General features: G+C 45.1%; 1 long non-coding RNA gene across 3 annotated transcripts in view; it reads right to left on the bottom strand.

Moving 5' to 3' along the window:
* Positions 1-21,794, bottom strand: part of LOC140479541 (uncharacterized) — a 28,866-nt gene extending 7,072 nt beyond the window's left edge. Inside the window, exons 1-5 of one of the 3 annotated variants that reach the window (XR_011961064.1) lie at positions 21,727-21,794; positions 20,982-21,088; positions 17,532-17,614; positions 15,689-15,787; positions 12,181-12,276 (exon numbers count right to left, since the gene is read on the bottom strand). This is a non-coding gene — a long non-coding RNA (uncharacterized lncRNA). The remainder of the gene's footprint in view (positions 1-12,180; positions 12,277-15,688; positions 15,788-17,531; positions 17,615-20,981; positions 21,089-21,726) is intronic. The other 2 variants (XR_011961063.1, XR_011961065.1) reach the window with 2 other exon arrangements.
* Positions 21,795-22,466: the final 672 nt, after the last annotated feature.

Here is a 22,466-nt window from a genome sequence, read left to right as displayed (position 1 = left end):
GTCTCTTCAAAGATGCTATTACTCAATTCTGAACCCGATCCTCCTGGTCCAGAGGTAAGGACACAACCACCATTTCCTGTTGGGCTAGTGGAAAGAAGGGAAGATTTTCGCAATCTCACTCACATGGAAACTCCATGAGTTCCTCCCACTGATTGTCTACGGTGGGGATGGAGGAGACAGAGCAGGTGGGAGGGGTTTAGGGATATAGGTACTGGCTTTCTAAAGGAATTCATCTGTGTTGGTGTTATTAACAAGACTCAGTACAGTCACTAACACAAACCCATGTACTTGAACTTTATCCAGAATATTAACACCCATAACTGGGTGACACAGACCCCAATGTACAGAGTTAAATCGTGGATATTAATAACGACTTTGTGTGAGAAATCACGTCGCATGAACTTGAGTCAATTTTTTTGAATAAGTAACAACAAAGAGGATTGATGAGGGCAAAGCGGTGGAAATGATCTACATGGTCTTCAGTGAGGCGTTCAACAAGTTTCCCCATGGGAGACTGGTTAGCAAGGTTAGATCTCATGGAATAGAGGGAAAAGTAGCCATTCGGATACAAAACTGGCTCAAAGGTAGAAGACAGAGGGTGATGGTGGAAGGTTGCTTTTCAGATTGGAGACCAGTGGGGTGTCACAAAGGATCGGCACGGGATCCACTAATTTTCATAATTTATATCAATGATTTGGATGTGAATATAGGAAGTAATGTTAGTAAGATGACACCAAAATTGGAGATGTCGTGGACAGCGAAGAGGATTACCTCAGATTATAACGGGATCTTGATCAGATGTTTGAATATGCTGAGGACTGGCAGATGGAGTTTAATTTGGATAAATGTGAGGTGCTGCAGTTTGGAAAAGCAAATATGAGCAGGATGTATACACTTAATGGTAAGGTCCTCAGGAGTGCTGCTGAACAAAGAGACCTTGGAGTGCAGGTTCATAGCTCCTTGAAAGCAGAGTCGCAGGTAAACAGGATAGTGAAGAAGGTGTTTAATATGCTTTCCTTTATTGGTCAGAGCACGGAGTATAGGTGTTCGGAGGTCATGCTGCGGCTGTACAGGACAATGGTTAGGTCATGTTTGGAATATTGCATGCAATTCTAGTCTCCTTCCTATAAAAACAATATTTTGAAACTTGAAAGGGGTCAGAAAAGTATTACAAGTATGTTGCTAGGGTTGGAGGATTTGAGCTACAGGGAGAGGATAAATACACTTTTCCCTGGAGGCTGATGGGTGACCTTATAGAGGTTTATAAAATCAGTAGGGGCATGGATAGGGGAAATACACAAAGTTTTTTCCCTGCGGTGGGGAGGAGGCATGATGGGGGGTGGGAGACAGAGGGGGGAGACTGAGATGGGAGGGTGACCATTATTTTGTAGATTATAACACAACCCTGTTCCTGTTTTCTCCCTGTCGCCTTCAATCCCTCTGAAGGGCTCAGAACACGTGCACAGACGTTGGAAAGTAGAGCTTCAGGGTGATCAAGTGCTGAAGGTTGCATTTGGGACGCTGACCTTTATTTGGTCTGTGCACTTATCAATAAATGAACCTGGATTCAATTCCACTGTCCTGGGTTCAATTCCACTGTCCTGGATTCATGTCTGTGTCCAACGACACGCCTGTCTCTGACCCTGACTACTGGATCCCCTGTCACTATAGCTCTGCCATTCTCCCTCCTCCCGTTCGGTGCAGCGGAGCTATCTGTGGTGTCATGAACCTGGCTGTTGCTGAGTTCCCCTGAGAGTCCACCCCACCTGTTCCTCCCTTATAGAATCCCAAGCGGTGCACAATATCTGTTTGAGAAGGGGAATGATCACTGGGGAGTCCTGCACTTCCTTCCTGACCATTTACTTCATCTGATGGTCACCCATTCCCTTTCTGCCTGTGTAACCCTCACCTGTAGTGTGACTAACTCACTAAACATGCTCTCCATAACATTCTCAGTATTGCTCCACAGTGAGTCCAGGTCTGAAAAGCAGTTTCCCAGTAGCTGCAGGTGGGCCCACTTCCTGCACACATAGCTGTAACGGACACTGGAAGTGTCCTTTATTTCCCACATTGTACAAGAGGAGCACACCACTGGTCTGAGGTCTTCTGTCACAATGTCTCTCTAGTTTCAGCTAGTTACTCCCATTAGGAGAATTTAAATGAGCTAGCAACCTTCCTTCTCTTCAAACATTTCCATTATAATCAAAAGCCCCGATCTTTACTGAAGCAGACATTATATACTTTAAAAACATTAAAAAAAAGTGAATTTCTGAATGGCCTGAACTAAAACTGAAGAGGAGTTTCACCTTCTCCCTGTCTCCCCTCGCTCTGTTTACACCCAACTCCAAAACACTCTCATTGAGCCAAGCAGCCCTCACAATGTAGCCCTGTCATTTTCATGGTCTGCTCACACCTACACTGCCCTCAGCCTCCTGTACTGTCCCAATGCATCTCAATGGGAGCTCAGGAACTGCATCGTCCATAAGGAATTTTAATGAGAAGTCTGCAGGGAATTGAAAATAAGGAGTTGACAGGTTAACATCATGAAGTGGGTGATTGGGTCTAAACCTGACAGTTCATATAAAGAGACAAGGTGTAATTGGGACAAATTAGTGCTCCCTCTCAGGCCAATACCTCCTTCCACAACTACAGGGCCCAGAATTGAGCACAAACCACAAGGGTGATCCGGCCACAAATTTGAACATCTTTCTGCTCTTTGCTCGAAAAAAAGATACTTTCCCACAGACAAAACAGACACACCTTTCTCCTTCCACAGTTAAATGTCAATGGTATTCTGATCCTGATGACCCTGACGATAGAAAATTGCTTTTGAGATCCCTGTCTCAATTATTCTCAATTAATATCCGATAAAATGAATTCACAAAACAAAACTCAGTCATTGCAGACTGAACAGTAAAGACAAATATTTCTCTTGGTGTGTGTTTGATGTGTAAATGCTCCTCTTCAAATCGCCCCAACCCACCCAGGAAGAGGACATGCTCTTGTGCCTCGCTGTACCTTGCCCCAAATAAAGATGGCGGCCATAACCCAGGACCTCTCACTGACTGAGGCCCACAGCCGTTTTCCCATTTGCTGTAAACGTGGGACCAAGAGTTTCTAATTCAGGCCTAACTACCTGTTCAGGGTGTAATTAAACCCTCCCAGTCTAAACTGGATTCAACTCCCCCTTTCCCGTTTCCTCCTCCTGCACACACCAAGGGTCATTCTAGGTCCAGTGACCCTTCCTCACAACCGACGGCAGCTGGGAAAATTAGAATCCCTACAATGTGGAAACAGGCCATTCGGCCCAACAAGTCCACACCCACCCTCTGAAGAGTTTCTCAACCAAACCCATTCCTCGACCCTATTATTCTACATTTCCCCTGACTAATGCACCTAACCTATACATCCCTGAACACTACAAGAAATTTAGCTCGGCCAATTCACCGAACCTTCATGTCTTCAGACTGCAGGAGATAGGGTTCAAAGAGTAAATAATAGGCAGGGACAGAGCCCAAAAGAGACAGTAACATTTGGAAAGACAAAGGAGTGGATCACAATCTGGCTGGGAGGGTGCATAGCTGTTAATGGAGGGGACAGGAACCTGTGTCTGGCAGCATCTCAGTGGAGGTGCTGGAAATGGCGACTGATGATCTACATTCTGCTGCAAAACAGACCCTGAGCTTCCAGTTGCCTGTCACTTTAACACACGAGTCTGTTCCCTGGCCAACATCTCTGTCTCATGCTTACTGCAGTGTTCCAGTGAAGCTTGATGCAAGCTGGCAGAACACTCCAGAACATACCAAAACACCCCGTATTTCAAGGACTGCAATTTCCCCTCCCACGTGGTCAACAATACTCTCCAGTGTATCTCCCACACCTCTGCCATTGAACCACACCTCTCCATCTGCAGCAAGGATAGAATCCCCTAGTCCTCACCTTCCACCCAGATACGACGCATCAGCCTCCGCCATTTCTACCACCTACAATCAGATCCCACCAGATATATTTCCCTCTCCATTCCTTTCAGTATTCCACAGAGACCATCTCCTGTGAATTCCTCGTCAGATCCATGCTCCCCACTAACCCACCCTCCACTCCCAGCACCTTCACTTGTCAATGCAAGAGGTGTAAAACCTGTGCCCACACCTCCTCCCTCACTTCCAAAGGACCCTTCCACATCCAGCAGAGATTTTCCTGCACATCCAAACATTCCACCTATTATAACCTTTGCTTTCGATGTGGTCTCCACTCCACTGGGGAGTCAGGACACCAACTTGTGGAATGTTTCAGGGACCATTTCTGGGATACATGCACCAACCAACCCCACCATCCTGTGGCCGACCACTTCAACTTCCCCACCCACTCCGCCAAGGACATGTAAGTCCTGGGCCACCTCCACCACCAAATCCCAGCCACCTGACGCCCGGAGGAAGAAAACCTCATCTTACACATTGGGACCCTTTAACCACAGAATCAAGGTTTCCTCATCTCTCCTTCCCCTGCCTTATCCCAGATCCAACCCTCCAACTCGACACCATCCTCTTGAACTGTCCCACCTGTCCATCTTCCTTTCCAATTCTCCACTCCACCCTCTCTCCATTACCTTCCACCTACATCGACCTATTGCCTCCCTTGCTCCCTTCCCACCAACCCCACACATCGCTCTTATTCATCTCTCAGCCCTCTTACTCCCCCCCCCCCCCGCCCCCAATCCTGGCATTCCTGATGAAAGGAATATGCCCAAAACATTGATTCTCTTGCTCCTGAGATGCTGCCTGACCTGCTGTGCTTTTCCAGCACCACACGTTAACGCAAGCTGGAAGAACAACGCTTCATCTTCTACTTGGGGACCCTACACCCCTCTAGCCCCAGTATCAAATTCAATAATTTTAGGTCCTGAACTCTCCAATGTCCTAGCGCCCTAGCCTCTTAACCCACATACCAGGCCCTGTTACTACACCCTACCATTACACATTACCTATGGTTAGTCACTAACAGTGGCCATTAACAGCTATTCACCCTCCCCCCAGCCAGATCGTTATCCACTCCGTTGTCCAACTGCTCCCATCTCTTTGGACTCTATCACCACCTATCATTTACTCCTCAACCCCTACCTTCTACATTTAAACCGACATTTCTTTTCAGTAACATCAGTTCTGAGGAAGGGTCAGCAGATCCAAAACGTTAACTCTGATTTCTCTTCACAGATGCTGCCAGACCTGCTGAGCTTTTCCAGTATCTTTTGGTTGTTGAGAGATTTACAGCTACCGCAGTTCTTTTGGTTCTAATTTACCAGGAATTTCGAATTCAAGTCTAGCAGCCTAAAACCATGCGTTTATAAACCCTCCCAGCCCACAATAGCTCCATTTCTTCCCCAGACTTTGTAGTCTCTCCCCCTCACCGTGACACTGTGCCTGCGCAGCACATAGCCACGTGTTGGCCTGCTGGACCCACCCCAATTCACTCCCATTGGCTGGAGGATCACGCCAAATCTCCTATTGGTCTGAAGCTGCTGTCAATCACCCGGGCCCCATTGTGACATGAGTGGGCTCCTCCCAAGAGCATCGGATGCTGAGGGGTGACCTCATAGAGCTTTATAAAATCCTGAGGAGTATGGATGGGAAAAATAGACAAAGTCTTTTCCCTGGGGTGGGGGAGTCTAGAACGAGAGGGTGAGGTTTAAGGTGAGAGGGGAAAGATTTAAAAGGGACCCAAAAGGCAACTTTTTTCACATGAGATGGGTGTGTGTATGGAATCTCCTGTTCAGGGAAGTGGTGGAGGCTGGTACAATTACACCATTTGGCATCTGGATGGGTATGTGAAGAGGAAGGGTATAGAGGGATATGTGCCAACTGTTGGCAAATGGGACTAGATTAGGTTGGGATATCTGGTCGGCATGGACCAGTTCGACCAAAGGGTCTAATTCTATGCTGTATGTCTCTATGACTCTGCCCTGGGATGAGCTTCATCATTCACAGTGAATGGGGCAGTATCACAGATCACAGGGGTTTGGGGCTATTCAGCCCATTGGGGCTATACTCTCCCCCTCTGGAGATGGAGCCAGTCAGTCCCAACTCACCTCCCATTTGTCTGTAGCCCTCCAAATCTTTCCTTAAAAATGTTAAATTCCAAATTTGTTTTGACAATAACTGCTGAATCTGCATCCAGCTGTCGGTCAAACTGTTCCAGATGCTCAGAACATAGTGAATAAAATAATCCTCACATTTTTAACCTGCATTATTTGCTAGTTACCTGAAGGGAGTTACTAAAAATTGTGACATTAATAATTTCTCCCTCTGTTTCTCTGTCAATTAAATACCCTGGAAACAAATCTGCTCCTGGTCGAAATCACTGCCCAACCTTCTCAGCTCCAAGGAGAATTATCTGACCTTCTGCTAACTTTTCATAAAAGAGAAACCTATCTTACTTTTAGTAGTGCTATAAAGATGTACATCAGAGAAACAGACCCTTCGATCCGACTTGTCCATGCTGACCAGATATCCTAAATTAATCTCATCCCATATGCCAGCTCTTGGCCTATACCCTTCCAAACTTTTGCTAATCACGTACAACATCTCAAAGTCATAATTGGGTAATTGTACCAGCCTCCACACTTCCTCTGGCAGCTCATTCTATACACATACCATGTTCAGCTGGAAACATCGCCCCTTAGATCCCTTTGAAATATTTTCCCTCACACCTGAAGCCTGTGCCCCAAACTTTGGACTCACATATCCTGGGAATAAGACCCTGGGATTTCACCCTATTCATGCCCCTCACAATTGTATCCGATGCTCCAGAGAAAACAGCCCCAGCCTATTCACCCTCTACCTACATAGCTCAAACCCTCAACCCGGGCAACATCTTTGCGGATCTTTTCCGAAACCTTTCAAGTTTCACAATATCATTCCGATAGCAGGGAGACCAGGACTGACACCAGAATTCCAGAAGTGGCTGAATCAATGTGCTGTGCAGCCGCAAAATGACGTCCCAACTCCACTACTCAATGCACTGACCAGTAAAGGCAAGTATACCAAACACCTTCTTCACTACCCTGCCTATAATTCCACTTTCAAGGAACTATGAACCTGCACTCCAAGGTCTCTTTGTTCAGCAACACTCCCCAGGACCTTCCCATTAAGTGTATAATTCCTGCCCTCATTTGCTTTTCCAAAATGGAGCACCTCACATTTACCTGAAATAAACTCGATCTGACAATCCTCAGCCCATTTGATTGAAGTCCCATTGTACTCTGAGGTAACCTTCTTTGCTGTTCAGTGCACCTCCAGTTTTGATGTCTACTGTAAACCTACTAACTATACCTCAGATATCAATGATTTCTATGTGAATATAAATGATGAAAAGCAGTGGACCCAGCACTGATCCTTACACCATATTGCTCATCACAGGCCTCCAGTCCGAAAAGCACTATCCTCAGTTTCCGACCTTCCAGCCAATTTGCATCCAAATAGCTGGTTCTCTCTGTATCCCAAGGTGTCTAACTTGCTAACCAGTCTGTTATGTGGAACCTTTTTGAAAGTCTTTCTGAAGTCCAAGTTAGTGATTTATGTACAAAGCCATGCTGACTATCCCTAATCACTTCTTGCCTTTCCAATTACATACAAACCTGTCCTTCAGAATTCCTTCCAACACCTTGTCTGCCACTTACTTCAGGCTCACCAGTGTATTGTTCCCTGGCCTTTCCTCATCACCTTTCTCAAATAATGGCGCCTGTCTTGCAGCACCTCACCTGTGGCTATTGGTGATAGAAATATCTCAGCGAGGGGCCCGGCAATCACTTCCCTAACTTCCCACAAAAATTTGGGATACACCTGATCAGGTCCCACAGATTTACTCAGCTTTATGTATAAGGCATCCGGTACAACCTCCTCTGTAATATGGATAGTTGTCAAGTTATCACTATTTATTCTCCAAAGTCTCTAGCTTCCATATCCTCTTTCAGTAAAAACTGACATGAAATCCTCGGATAGTATCTCTCCCACCTTCTGTGGTTCCACAGACAGCCTTGTTCATCTTTGAGGGTCCCAATTCTCTGCCTGGTTACTCTTTTGTCCTTAGTGTTTTGTAGAATCTCTTTGGATTGTCCTTAAACCTCTTTCCCCCCAAAGCTATCTCATGTATCCTTTTTGCCCTCCTGTTTTCCCTCGAGTGTACTCCTACTGCCCCTATATTCTGAGGGATTCACTCAAACCCAGATATCTGTACCTGCCATATCCCTCCATCTTTTTGACCAGACTCTCAATTTCTCGAGACACACAGCATTCTCTACACCTACCAGACTTGGCCTTAACAGGAACATATTGCCTATGTTCTCTTGTTGTCTCATTTCCACAGGCCTATGGAGGCAATGGCAGATGAGGATATGGAAACAGTCATTCTCAGTAAAGAGGCAGTGTTGGGAAAGATAACAGCCCAAAAGTACATGGGTCTCCTGGCCGTGATGGAATGCATCTCAGGGACTAAAAAAGATGGTGAAGGGTCTATTGTCCTTCCTTGCTAGAGGGATGATTATGCTGCAGCTGTACAGGGTGCTGGTGAGGCCACACCTGGAGTACTGTGTACAGGTTTGATCTCCTTACTTCAGCAAAGATGTACTGACACAGGAGGGGGTGCAGTGGAGGATCACGAGTTTGAGTCGGAAGTTGAGAGGGTTGGTGTATGTGGAGAGACGAATAGACTGGGACTATACTTGTTGGAATTTAGAAGAATCGGTGGCTGCATTGGAAAAAATAAAATTAAGAACGGAACAGAGAAGATAGAAGCAGGGAGGTCATTTCCATTGGGGGAGGGGGGGGGGGGGGGGGGGTTCAACCTAGAGAGAATAGCGTCAAAATAAGGGGGTATGTGATTTAGGAAAAAGTTGAGGAGGTACTTCTTCAGCTAAAGGGTTATGAATTTGTGGAATTCCCTGTTGAGTGTAGCAGTTGACATTATCAACTTGAATGTCTTTAAGGCTAAATGTAGATTTGCAAACAGGAAAGGAATTAAGGGTTATGGTGAGAGAGCAGGAATGTGGAGCTGAGGCCATGAAAAGATCAGCCCTGATCTGATTGAATGGCAGTGCAGGCTCGAGGGGCCCAGATGGCCTACTCCTGCTCCTATTCCTTCTGTTCTTATGTTCCCACTTTCCAGCCGTCCCTTTACCTGGGGGTTGCAAAGAAATATTGAAGGTCTCGCCTTGAACCGTCAAAATTCACCTTTGTCCAATTTTGAACACCAACTTTTAGATCTGATCTATTATTTTCTGCAACTACTTTAGAACTAGTAGAATTATCGTCAGAGAATCCCAAGTGTGGGAGCAGGCCATTCGGCCCATCACATTCACACTGATCCTCAGAGCCTCTGTAATGCTGCATTTCTCATGGCCAATCCCCCTAGCCTGCACATCCCTGAACACTGTAGGCAATTTCACATGGCCAATCTACCCAACCTGCACATCCCTGAACAATATGGGCAATTCAGCCCGGATTATAAACTCAATCTGCACATCTTTGGACTATGGGAGGAAACCAGAGCACCCAGATGAAACCCACACAGACAACCTCAATAAGGTGATCACCCTGTTCTTATTTCCCAGTTCCACTCAAGTAAGTTCACCGGGCGAACTCCCATGAATATCCTCCCTAAGCACAACAATAATGTTATCCCTTATCAAAAACACCATTCCACCTTCTCGCTTGTCCCCCTTTCTATCCTTCCTCTTACATCTATTCCCTGGAACATTAAGCTACCTGTCCTTTCCAACCTAAGCCACGTTTCTGTAATACCCACTATATCCCGGTCCTATGTTCAAAACCATATCTTAAGCTCATCTGCTTTCCCTGTAAAACCTCTTGCATTGAAATAAATGCAGTGCAGTGCTATCAAAAGGACAGACTGATGGGCAGAGGGGGCGGGATGGCCCTGTTGGTGAGGGATGACCTTCAGTCCCTTGCGAAGCGGGAGACACAGAATCAGGAGATGTAGAGTCAGACTGGAGGGTGGCTAACGTTGTCCCACTTTTCAAGAAAGGTGGGAAAGAGAAAACAAGGAATTATAGACCGGTTAGCCTGATGTCAGTGGTGAGAAAGATGCTGGAGTCAATTATAAAAGATGAAATTATGGCTCATTTGGATAGCAGTAATAGGATTCATCAGAGTCAGCATGGATTTACAAAGGGGAATATACTGACTTGGATTGAAAACTGGCTGGCTGACAGGAAGCAAAGAGTAGTTTCCTTTCAGAATGGCAGGCAGTGACTAGTGGGGTACGAGAAGGTTCGGTTCTGGGACCGCAGCTGTTTACAATATACATTAATAATATAGATGAACATATTAAAAGTAATATTAGCAAATTTGCTGATAACACAAAGCTGGATGGCAGGGTGAAATGTGAGGAGGATGTTATGAGAATACAGGGTGACTTGGACAGGCTAGGTGAGTGGACAGGTGCATAGCAGATGCAGTTTAATGTGGATAAATGTATGGTTATCCACTTTGGAGGCAAGAACAGGAAGGCAGATTACTATCGAAAAGGAGTCAAGTTTGGTAAAAGGGGAAGTACACCGAAATCTAGGTATTGTACATCAGTCAATGAAAGCCAGCATGCAGGTACAGCAGGTAGTGAAGAAAGCTCACTGCATGCTGGCTCTCATAACAAGAGGAATTGAGTACAGGAGCAAAGAGGTCCTCCTGCAGCTGTACAGGGCCTTGGTAAGACCACATCTGGAGTATTGTGTGCAGTTTTGGTCTCCACATTTGAGGAAGAGCATTGTGGCTATTGAGGGACTGTTGGGTAGGTTCATGAGGTCAGTTCCCGGAATGGCGGAATGATCATATGTTGAAAGATTGGAGCGACTGAGCTTGTATACACTTGACTTTAGAAGAATGAGAGAGGATCTGATAGACACCTACAAGATTATGAAAGGGTTGGACACTCTGGAGGCAGGAAGCATGTTTCCACGGATGGGTGAGTCCAGAACCAGAGGACACAGTTTAAAAATAAGGGAGAGGCCATTTAGAACAGAGTTGAGGAGAAACGTCTTTATCAAGAGAGGACACATGGAATGCACTGCCCCAGAAGGCAGTGGAGGCCAAGTCTCTGGATACTTTCAAGAAAGAGATGGATAGAGCTGTTAAAGATAATGGAATCAAGTGTTACGGAGATAAGGCAGGAACAGGATACTGATTGTGGATGATCAGCCATGATCATAATGAATGGTGGTGCTGACTCAAAGGGCAGAATGGCCTATTCCTGCACCTATTGTCTATTGTACCTTGTCAGTCCTACCTCATTCGGTGCTTTGCCCTTGCCTGTATAACTTCTCAACTCAGACTTACCTCCTTTCTCACTATCTCTTTAGGTTTACCCCCGCGCCCTCACTGGTTTAATGTCTCCCGAGTAGCACTAGCAAATCTCCCTGCTTGGATATTAGACACCTTCCAATTCAGGTGTAATCCATCCTTCTTATGCACGTCAATTCTATCCCAGCAGAGATTCCAATGATCCAAAAATGTGAATCCTTCTCCCCTGTATCAGATCCTTGGCCATGCATTCATCTGCTCTACCCTGCTATTCCTACTCTCACGAGCATGTGGCACCAGGAGTAATCCAGATATTACTACCCACAAGGACCCGCTTATTATCCTCCAGGCTAATTTGCTATATTCTCTCATCAGGACTTTATCCTTTTCTCTTATGTCATTGGTACCAGTGTACAGTGACCTCCCACTGATCATTCTCCCCTTTCAGTATATTCTGCACCCTTGGAGCCATCCTTCTCCCAGGCAGTAGGGAGGTACCACCCCATTCTGATGTCTCACTGTTAGCTACAGAAACTGCAGTCTGTGCTGCAGACCAGAGAGCCCCCTATCACCATCGATCACGTGGAACCTGATATACCTCACATTACACTAGATCCATTCCACTAGGAACTTAGCTGTCAGTGCAATATTCCCCTGAGAGTGTGACCCCCGACGCTTTCCAAAACAGTAAACGTGTTTGAGATGGATATAACCACAGGAGACTCCTGCACTACTTGCCCTTCACTCCTCCCTTTCCGAGAGGAAACCCATCTACCTGACTGGATCGGCAGTTTTCCTACCTTTCTGAAACTGCCACCTATCACCCCCCCCCCCCACCCCCCCATCCCTCCGGCTCCTGTAAATTCTTCATTACCTTTAACCATCGCTCCATCTGGTCCATGAAATCCTACAGGATTTGCATCCTCACTTCCTGCAGACAATCAGGATCATTGAAACTTTGCTTAATCTCCTAAAACCAACAGGAAGAGCACATCACTGTACAAATGGCCATCTCTGCACCTTAACAGTCCACAGACCCAGAAAAAGGCACACAGCTTTACAAAACACTACTCTAGAATAAATTAGTACCAATATTTTATATTAAAAAACTCAACCAAATATCATAAGATATGTATTTAAAGATATAAGCCGTCGCCCTCCTGAATGTTGTAGCTTTACTAAAATAAAACAGACTAAGATTTATCTTTGAAGAGACCGAAACCGACTGAGCTGTGAGTTACAGATGAACACCACTAAACAGAAACTTCGGTCAAATTTGTCCATGCCGACCAGATATCCGAACCTAATCTTATCCCTCTTGCCAGCACCTGGGCCATATCCCTCTAAATCTTTCCTATTCATGTCAAGTATCCAAATGCCTTTAAAATGTTATAATTGTCAGCCTTCACCACTTCTTCTGGCAGCTCATTCCAGACACGCACCACTCTCTGCATGAAAAAGTTGCTCCTTAGTTCCCTTTTATATCTTTCTCCTCTCACCCTCAACCTATGCTCTCTATTTCTGGACTCTCCTACTCAGGGAAAAGACCTTGTCTGTTTACCCTATCCATGCTACTAATGATTTTATAAACCTCTACGAGGTCACCCTTCAGTCTCTGATGCTCCAGGGAGAGAAAGCCCCAGCCTTTTTGCACTCTTCCTGCAGCTCAAACCCTGGCAATATCCTTGTAAATCTTTTTTGAACCCTTTCAAGTTTCACAACATCCTTCCGATTGATGGAGAACAGAATTGCACACAATATTCCAAAAGAGGCCTAACCAATGTCCTGTACATGACCTTCCAACTTCTATACTCAATGCTCTGATCAATAAAGGAATGTATTCCAAACACTTTCTTCAATAACCTATCTACCTGCAACTCTATGTTCATGGAAATATGAACCTGCACTACAAGATATCTTTGTACATCAACACTATCTAGGAAATTGCCACTAAGTGCGTCAGTCCTGTTAAGATTTGCTTTTCCAAAATGCAGCCCGTCACATTTATCTGCATTAATCTCCATCTGCCACTTCTCAGCCATCTGAACAACATCCTGTTGTAATCGGAGGTAACCCTCTTCGCTGTCCACTATACCTCCAATTTTGGTGTCATCTGCAAACTTACTAACTATACCTCCTATGCTCATATCTAAAGCATACATATAAACGACGAAAAGTAGTGGACCCAGCACCGATCCTTGCAGCACTCTACTGGTCACATGCCTCCAATCTGAAAAACAACCCTCCACCACCACCCTGCCTTCTACATTTGAGCCAGTTCTGTATCCAAACGGCTAGTTCTCCCTGTATTCCATGAGATCTAACCTTGCTAACCAGTCTTCCATGGGGAACCTTGTCGAGCGCCTTACTGAATTCCATAGATCATGTCTACCTCTGCCCTCAACAATCCTCTTTGATACATCTTCAAATGTATCTTCAAATAACTCAATTAATTTTGTGAGACATGATTTCCCACGCACATAGTCATGCTGACTATCACTAATCAGTCCTTGCTTTTCAGAATACAGGCGCATCTTGTTCCTCAGGATTCCCTCCAATAACTTGCCCAGCATCAATGTCAGGCTTACCGATCGAGAGTTCCCTGGCTTGTCCTTACCACCTTTCTTAAATAGTGGCACCACGTTAACCAACCTCTAGTCTTTCAGCATCTCACCTGTGATAATCGATGATACAAATATCTTAGCAAGAGGCCCAGCAATCACATTCCCAGCTTCCCAGAGTTCTCGGGTTCACCTGAGAATTAACCAATCTTTATGGGTTACAAGACACGCAGCACTTCCTCCTCTGTAAGATGGACATATTCAACATGTCGACATCGATTTCCCCACATTCTATATTGCCCATGTCCTTCTCCACAGTAAACACTGATGCAAAACATTCAGTTAGTATCTCTCCCATCTCCTGCTGCTCCACACATAGGCTACCTTACTGATCTTTGTGGAGCCCTATTCTCTCTCGAGTTACCCTTTTGTTCTTAATGTATTTATAAACACCCTTGGGATTATTCATATCCCTATTTGCCAAAGCTATCTCATGTCCCCTTTTTGCCCTCCTGATTTCCCTCTTAAGTATACTCCTACTGTCTTTAATGCTCAGGGTTTTTTGGGATCTTTGGATTGGAATAAATGCAAATTATTACATCTTGAAAAAACAAACGAGGGCAGACTTACATTAATTAAAAACAGGGCCTCGAGTCGTGATATGGAACAAAAAGGCTGAGGGGTTTGGGTCTTTCAAGTCTGTGTCACATGTAGACAGGGTGGTTAAGAAGGTGCTTAGCACACTTGCCTTCAATGCGCAGACCTTTGAGTACAAGAGTTGGAACATTATTCTGGATGTTGGGGAGGCCTTTTCTGGAATTCTGTGTTCAGTTCTGGTCATGCTGATATCGGGAGGACATTATGTAGTTGGAGCAGATTCAGAAGAAATTTACCAGGATGTTGGTGGGAATGGATAGTTTGAATTATAAGCAGAGGCTGGATAGGCTGCAACTTCTTTCACTGGCACGCAGGAGGCTGAGGAGTGACCTTATTAGATGTTTCTCAAATCATGGAGGGTTGGTATCAGTAATGTGAACAGCAGGTGTCCTTTCCAGGAAGGGACGCGATTCAAGACTGGGTACATACCTTTTAAGGTGACAGCAGAACGGCTTTAAAAAGGCGTACGGGAATTTTTTTTTATTTTTGTTCAGATAATGGTTTATGTGTGGAATGACCTATCAGAGGAAGTGGTAGTTGTGAATCAAATTACAATTTTAGGGGGCACAGTGGCTCAGTGATTAGCACTGCTGCCAGGGCCCCAGGTTCGATTCCAGCTTTGGACAACTGTCTCTGTGGGACTTGCACATTCTCCGAGTGTCTGTATGGGTTTCTTCCAGGTCCTCCAGTTTCCTCCCTAATGAGAGAGCAGCCCTATGGTCTGGTAGGACAATGCTGCCTTTTACACAATGATGCCACTGTGTCTCTGGGGTTGGGAGAGGGAATGCTGAAGGGAGTGGATGGGACACCACTCAGGCATAATGCTTCGTCCTGGAGGATGTTCACTTTCTTTAATATTGTTGGGGGCTGCACTGATGCAGGCAAGTGGAGAATGTTCCAACAGAATCCTGATGTGTGCCTTATAGAGAGCAAACAGACATTGGGGAATCAGGGGTTTGGGGAAACTGAGGTGTTCTCCTTGTAGCAAAGGCAATCGAAAGGAGCTGTGACAGAGGGGTTTAGAAAAGTTACACATTATAATAATAAACCTTCTACCCATCAGCTCATTATACAAGGATTACAGGACACATATTAAAGGTTTGGGAAGATTCAAAGGAGAATTTTTATGCAGCAAATGGGATTCAGATGGAACACAATACTCACACACAATGCAAATATCCAGGTCCTGATGAATTGACTAATTCAATCAGAGTTAGGTGTTACAATGACTGAGATTACCATCTGAATGTCCACTGTAATATCCTGTAATACAAGTTTATAAAATCCATCACTGTCCGTTCAGGTTAGAAACTCGCACCATCCCCTCCTCCTGGCCCAGGATGACTGAACACATTACCCCTTGTGGAGGTCAGCAGTCGGTTCAGGGGGAAATCTATGTGGGTTTCTAGGAGTTTCCACCTTGGAATTTCATGTGACTGAACAGGGCAGATCTTTGAAACATGGGACTGAATATTCCAAGAGTCAGTGAGATGTGGAGAGCAGGATTTGCTGCTTTTTTTTCCTTCCGTGCTGCTGCTGTGCCTCATCAATAAGACATGGGGGGGGGTGAAAGGCTCATGCAGCTCGATGGGCAAGTTGTCTCCATTCTGACCAATGGGCAGCAAGCTCCTCCCACAGAGTATCTCTAAAAACAGAGCAACTCTGCATGCTTCACACTGCCCAGTGCTCCCAGTAAATGTTTAGCAGAATTGGGGGGGGGGAACTCCTAGTAAAGGCATAACTATAAAGTTCTGAGAGTATTGTGAAGAGAGAGAGATGCACAGGAGAAGGGGGCAACAAGTTGTCAGATGGAGTATAATTTGGGAAAAAGTGAAGTCGGTCATTTTGGAGGGGATAATAAGAGAACAGAGTGCTATTTCCATGGTGGAAACTGTAGAAAACTGCATCACAGAGGTTTTTTTTTGGGGGGGGGGGTAATTCTGCAGGAAACACTGAAAGCTAGCAGATTCTGGGTCAGTCACGAAATCAAGGGTTCATTTCAGATTCATCAAGTTTAAGGTAACACCGACACGGGTATGGGGTTTCAGTTGCAATGGAGCTAGGGTGAGGTGGAGACAAGCAACATTTTAGAGATTGGATCCTGGTGTTTGTGATTGCGTAGATGTCTGATCAGAAGGTCACCTTGGGGTTACAGATATGACAGCAATGTTGTGAAGAGTGTAGTTCTGCCTCAGACTGCACCCAGTGAGAGGGACGGGCTCAGCAGTAAGGGAAAGGAATTTGTAATAGCAACTGAAGGCAATGGATTTAACCATAACAATGTTTCCTTGGAGGAAATTGCAGTTAATTGAGTAGTGGAAATGTGATAAGCAGTTTGGTAACTGAGTAACAGTGGAGCAATGGAGAGGATTGATTGGGAGGGAGAGCTGGACATCGTCAGTGTACATGTGAAACCTCACACTGTGCGTTTGGACGATGTCACCTCCTGGCAGTGCGTAGGTGAGAAACAGGAGGGACCAAGGATAGATCCTTGAGGGACACCAAATACAAGGAATTCAGAAATGAAAGGGAGAGTGGAGATGGAGCAGGATTTACAAATGATAGTGAGGTCAAATTTTAGTTTGTTTTGCAGAATGGATGAGAAGGACATAACCAGAAAAGACAGACAGACACAACACGGAACAATACCTGTGAATTGGCGAGGGGGAGTGATGAAGAGGAAACAGATTTGGAATGTCTGTAGTTTAGTGAGACTAGTAAAAGATCAAGGTGAGCTCTGATAAGGCTTGACTAGAGACTGGAGAAAGATGTGAGTTTGGGACAAAAACCAGGAACACCATGTGAGGCAGCTTGTCTCGGTGGGCTAGTGGGAGGGAGAGAAGCAGCAGAAGCAGCTGATCGGATTGTCTCAGTCTTAGTGACAGAGAAACTCAATGTGCTCCTTGCTCTTGTTGTTGGAGGGAAGGATGAAGGAGACAGGATGATGGACTGTGTTTTACATAGAAACAAAACCTGGGTTAGTGATATTTAAAATGAGTGAACAAACCTAATATATTTAACTTTTATCCAGAATATTAAAATGTACAACTGAAGTCCTTGTTCGAATCCCAGCTCGGCAGATGGTAGAAACTGAATGCAAGAAAAAATAACGAATTAGGAATCTCCTGATCTCCATGGAACCATTGTCAATGGCGAAAAAAATCCTCACAACGTGACAGTCGCCCAACAAGCTACTCACTGTGTTAATCACTGCAAAGTCTCAACAAAGGAATGAAACTGGATGGACCACTTGGCATCTAACAAGGCATTAGAAAATACAACCACAGAATCAGCCCTCTCGACTCTGCAACATCCTGCTCACTAACATCTGTTTTTTTGTGCCAAAACGTGGCGAGCTGTCTCACAGACTAGTCAAGGAACAGCCTGGCATAGTCATACTCACAGAGTAACCCCTTACAGATAATGGCCAGACACCACAATCACCATCCCTAGACAGAGTGTGGTGCTGGAAAAGCACAACAGGTCAGGCAGCATCCAAGGAGAAGGAGAATCGACGTTTCGAGCCTAAGCCCTTCATCAGCCTGACCTGCTGTGCTTTTCCAGCACCACATTCTGGACTCTGATCTCCAGCATCTGCAGTCTTCACTTTCTCCTGAAATCTCTGGATATGTCCTGTCCCACCAGCAGGACAGACCAGGCGGAGGCGATGGCACAGTGGTGTACACACAGGAACCATTTGCCTTGGGAGTACTCAGCATTGACTTTGGACACAAGGAAGTCTCACGGCTCCTGCTGATTACCACGTACTGTGCTCCCACGGCTGATGAATCAGTGCTCCGCCATGTTGATCAACACTTGGAGGAAGCACTGAGGCAATAAAATGGTGACAAGGCTCCTCTGGGTACAGGATTTCAATGTCCTCTACCAAGAGTAGCTCAGCAGCAGGATTACTGACTGAGCTGGTCGGGTCCTCAAGGACATAGCTGCTCAACTGGGTTTGCAGCAGGCGGTAACGGAACCAGCAAGAGGGAAAAACATACGAGATCTTATCAGTATGAATCTGCCAGCTGCAAATGCATCTGTCCAAGACAGTATTGGTAAGAGCGACCATCCCAGTCTTTTTGGAGACAAAGCCTCACCTTAAAGTTGAGAAAAACCTCCACTATGCAGAGTGGTACTATCACCGTGCTAAATGGGACAGATGTAGGAACTCAAAGTAGATCTCTCTGAGGCACTGTGGGATAATAACAGCAGCAGAAGGTACTCCAGCACAATCTGTAATCTCATGGGTTTGTACATCCCGCACTCACCCATCACAGTGGGCAGGAAAGGACGGCATGCCATGAGCAGCACCAGGCATAGCTAAAAATGAAGTGCCAACCTGGTGAAGCTACCAAGCAGGACTATCTGCATATCAAACAGCATCAGCAGCAAGCAACAGAGCTAAGTAATCCTAACAATCAAGGGATCAGATCAGAGCTCTGCAATTCTGCCACACCCAGTTGTGAATGGTCATGGACAATTAAACAACTCATTGCAGGAAGCACTACAGATATCCCCACCCTTACTGATGGAGGGGTTTCATACATCCATGTAAAAGATAAGATGACAGCATTTGCAGCAATTTTCAGCCAGATGCAAAGTGGCTTGATCCATCTCAGCATTCTCTAGTGGTTCCTAACGTCACAGATGTGAGCTTTAAGCCAATTCAATTTAGTTCGAATAATATCAAGAAATGGTTAAGTAGTGTAAAGGCTATGGGTCCTTCTAACATTCTGGCAATAATACTGATAGCTTGTGCTCCAGAACTTGCCACCCACCAAGCCAAGTACCGCTCCAGCACTGACATTGACTGACAATGTGAAACATTGCCCAGGGATGTTCAACACAAAAACACAGGGCAATCCAACCCAGGAAATTTCCCTCTGTCAGTCCACACTCGATCAGCAGTAACGTGATGGAAGTATTCATCAACAGGGCTACCAAGCAGCAGCTGCTCAGCAACAGCCAGCTGAGCGACACTCATTTTAGGCTCCACCAGGGCCACTCAGCTCCCCATTGTGTTACCGCCCTGATTCACAACCTGACAACCAGCTTGTGGGATACAGGTAAATTAATGTTAATTCTGCAATTCTGCAATTCCATTTTACAAAGTAAAATGGACTCACGCCAGTGTGTAATTGTTTTAGCCACGAGCTGAGTCAACAAGAATGGAAACGATGTGGAGGAAATATATAATTGTTTTTGTATTAGCTAAAATTGTATGTCAGAATGAGATGTGCCAGTAAAACAATGGTAGACATTACGGGCAAATATATAAGATGTTGTGAGGGGATGAAGTTAAGCTAGATACGCCTGTACAAACAGTAGGTATAAACATCTGTTTCCCACTTTTACAGGGTCATAGGGATCAGAACGGCCTCGGGAAAGGCACAGATGAAGGGGGTAGATAATGATGAAGAAAGAATATGCCTAACAATGACCTACAGCGGGATGAGGTCAAACAGCCTTGTGAGGCCAGAAATAAGAATTTTGTCACAGACAAGGCCGGATAAGGCAAGAGATAAACAGGGGTAATGGGGGCCGGTCTTAGGGAAATGGAGGATGTAAACAGGGGAGGGAGCAGTGTAAAACAATAGAAATCAAATCATATAAATGTTGTGTATGAATTGAATTTGGTGTGTGTATGTCCTCTACCTTATAGGCACTGGACATCTCACCCACTTGCAAGTGTAAAATAAAGGACACTGCTGATTCAGATTTTGTCTCGGACTGCAATTATTGAAGTGTGTGAGCTTTGTTTCTCACAAGCTGAATCCCAGAGGTGAGGTGAGTGACAGCCCAGTCCCACTCCAACACCACTATTTCTAGCTGATTCCACTCTGATCTCAGCTCATATACTGAAACTCTCATACATCGTGTGTTATATCCAGACTTAATTATCCAAACACACTCCTGGCCAGCCTCCCAAATTCAACCTCCCTGTAATCTCAAGAAAAAATAAAAGCTCTATTGCCCACGTGCTCACTTCTCCCCAAACATGTTCATCCATCAAAAGGCTCATATTCATAAGCGACAACAATTTAAAATTCTCATTCTTGATTTGATTCCTGGCTGTGATCATCCCTAGCTCCCTGCACCACACATCCTTTGAGACCTCAACAACCCATTTTCTATGAGACTCCCAACGATTTGTTAATTCATTACTTCAACTGTGTGGCTGATTGTACAGTTGCTAAAGCAACATGGTCTGGAATTTGCAGATAAAACCTCACAGGTCTGCTTTCCACCTTTAAGACATCCCTCAAAACCTGCTTTTTGGCAATGCTTTTGATCACCTGACCTAATCTCTCCATCTCTGGCCTTATATCTAAAACTCTCAATAGTATTTTTGTGAAATTATAAGCATGATAATAAAACTACAAACTGTTCTTGATTTGGACATTATCTTCAAATAATCAATGTGCTGTAATGAATAATCTGTAATGTCTCTTACCCAACCACATTGTGGAAACACCTTCACCACACAAACTGCAGCTGTACAAGAAAGTCAAACATCACCCTCTCCACAGGCAACAGGGCTTTGGCATTAATCACTGGTATCTGTGGAAGGAGAAACACATTTGATGTTTCAGGGAGTGCAAAATAGTTTACAGGGAATGAAAATGGTGCAGAATTTGATAGTCAGAAATGGAAGGAAAATACACTCGCTTCTTGGAAAAAAAGAATTCTTGACTGTCAAAAGTATTCAAGAAGAAAGTAATCTGATAATAGAGCAGTACATGGTCAGGGGCTGGGCCGCAGTGAAAAACTCATTAACAAAGGGTCTATACAAGTAATAATACAGTAGTAAACAGAACAACAATACACCCATGGTTCGAGAGTGAGGAAGTTAGATATTGACAAAGTGGTCATGAGGGAGCCCAGAGGTGAACCAGAGCAGTGTTGGCTGCTATGATCCCAGTGACTCTAGACTAGAGAAAGGCTGCACATGCGCCTGGCTGCACCTTGCCCCCTACAAAGATGGCGGCCGCGCACGTGTCCAGTGAATCGTTGTCCCGAATAAAGATGACGGCGCTCACTCAGGCCTGCAGCCGCCCTGAGGCAATTCCCCATTTACTGCAAACACGGGACTGGGACGTTCAAATTTGTGTTTTCCGACATTCACAATTTGTTTGGAAAACCTCTCCGCTCATAGCAACACAGTTTTCTCCCGTTTCCCTGTTTATTTCTTTCCTTACCGTATCCTTTCTCTCCATAACTTCCGAGTATTCATTACAGCGACTCTGCGCCGCGCGCGAGGGTGATCACATGGTATGGATTAGCCCCGCCCTTCATTCACTGGATTGGTTGGAGGACCCACCTCCCACTAGGTCTTCCAGCTCCTCCCACTATCCTTCCATTGGTCCGGTGCCGACATCAATCACCCAGAGTCCCTTTGTTGGCTTTCGCACGCGTAGTGTGTCCTACTTTTGCTGATATGTTGGGTAATGTGATGAGAGAGTTGACTGAGGGGAAGAATTCCCTTTGTGTGAGCTCTGCAGTAGATTTCCTTTATTAATGGAGGGAATTCCCTTCCTACTCATGACTGTATAGCTGTGATTGATGAATCAATACCATCTGAACCAGTACATAAACACACCATTTTCACAACATCTGAGATCTTTAGCACATTGTATCACGCTCTTCTTTGGAAACAAAAAAAAACATGAAACGGAGCCTCAAGGAATCGGAGCAGGAGTAGGGCATTGATCCCCTTCAGCTTGTTCACCCCATTCTATCAGATCATGGCTGGGTCAACCCAGACCTCAACACCTCTTTTATACTTGATCCGCATAGCCCAAAACTGCTCAATATTTCAAAAATCTACTACCCTCTTTTAAAATAATTTGAGATAGAATCATAGATTCCCTACTGTGTGGAAACAGGCCATTCGGCGCAACAAGCCGGATCAACCCTCCGAAGAGTAACCCAACCATTC

The sequence above is a fragment of the Chiloscyllium punctatum genome, chromosome 7 (genome assembly GCF_047496795.1).
Source record: "Chiloscyllium punctatum isolate Juve2018m chromosome 7, sChiPun1.3, whole genome shotgun sequence".
Lineage (NCBI taxonomy): Eukaryota > Metazoa > Chordata > Chondrichthyes > Orectolobiformes > Hemiscylliidae > Chiloscyllium > Chiloscyllium punctatum.
Note: the sequence above shows the minus strand (reverse complement) of the source record. Positions and strands in the feature narration are given on the sequence as shown.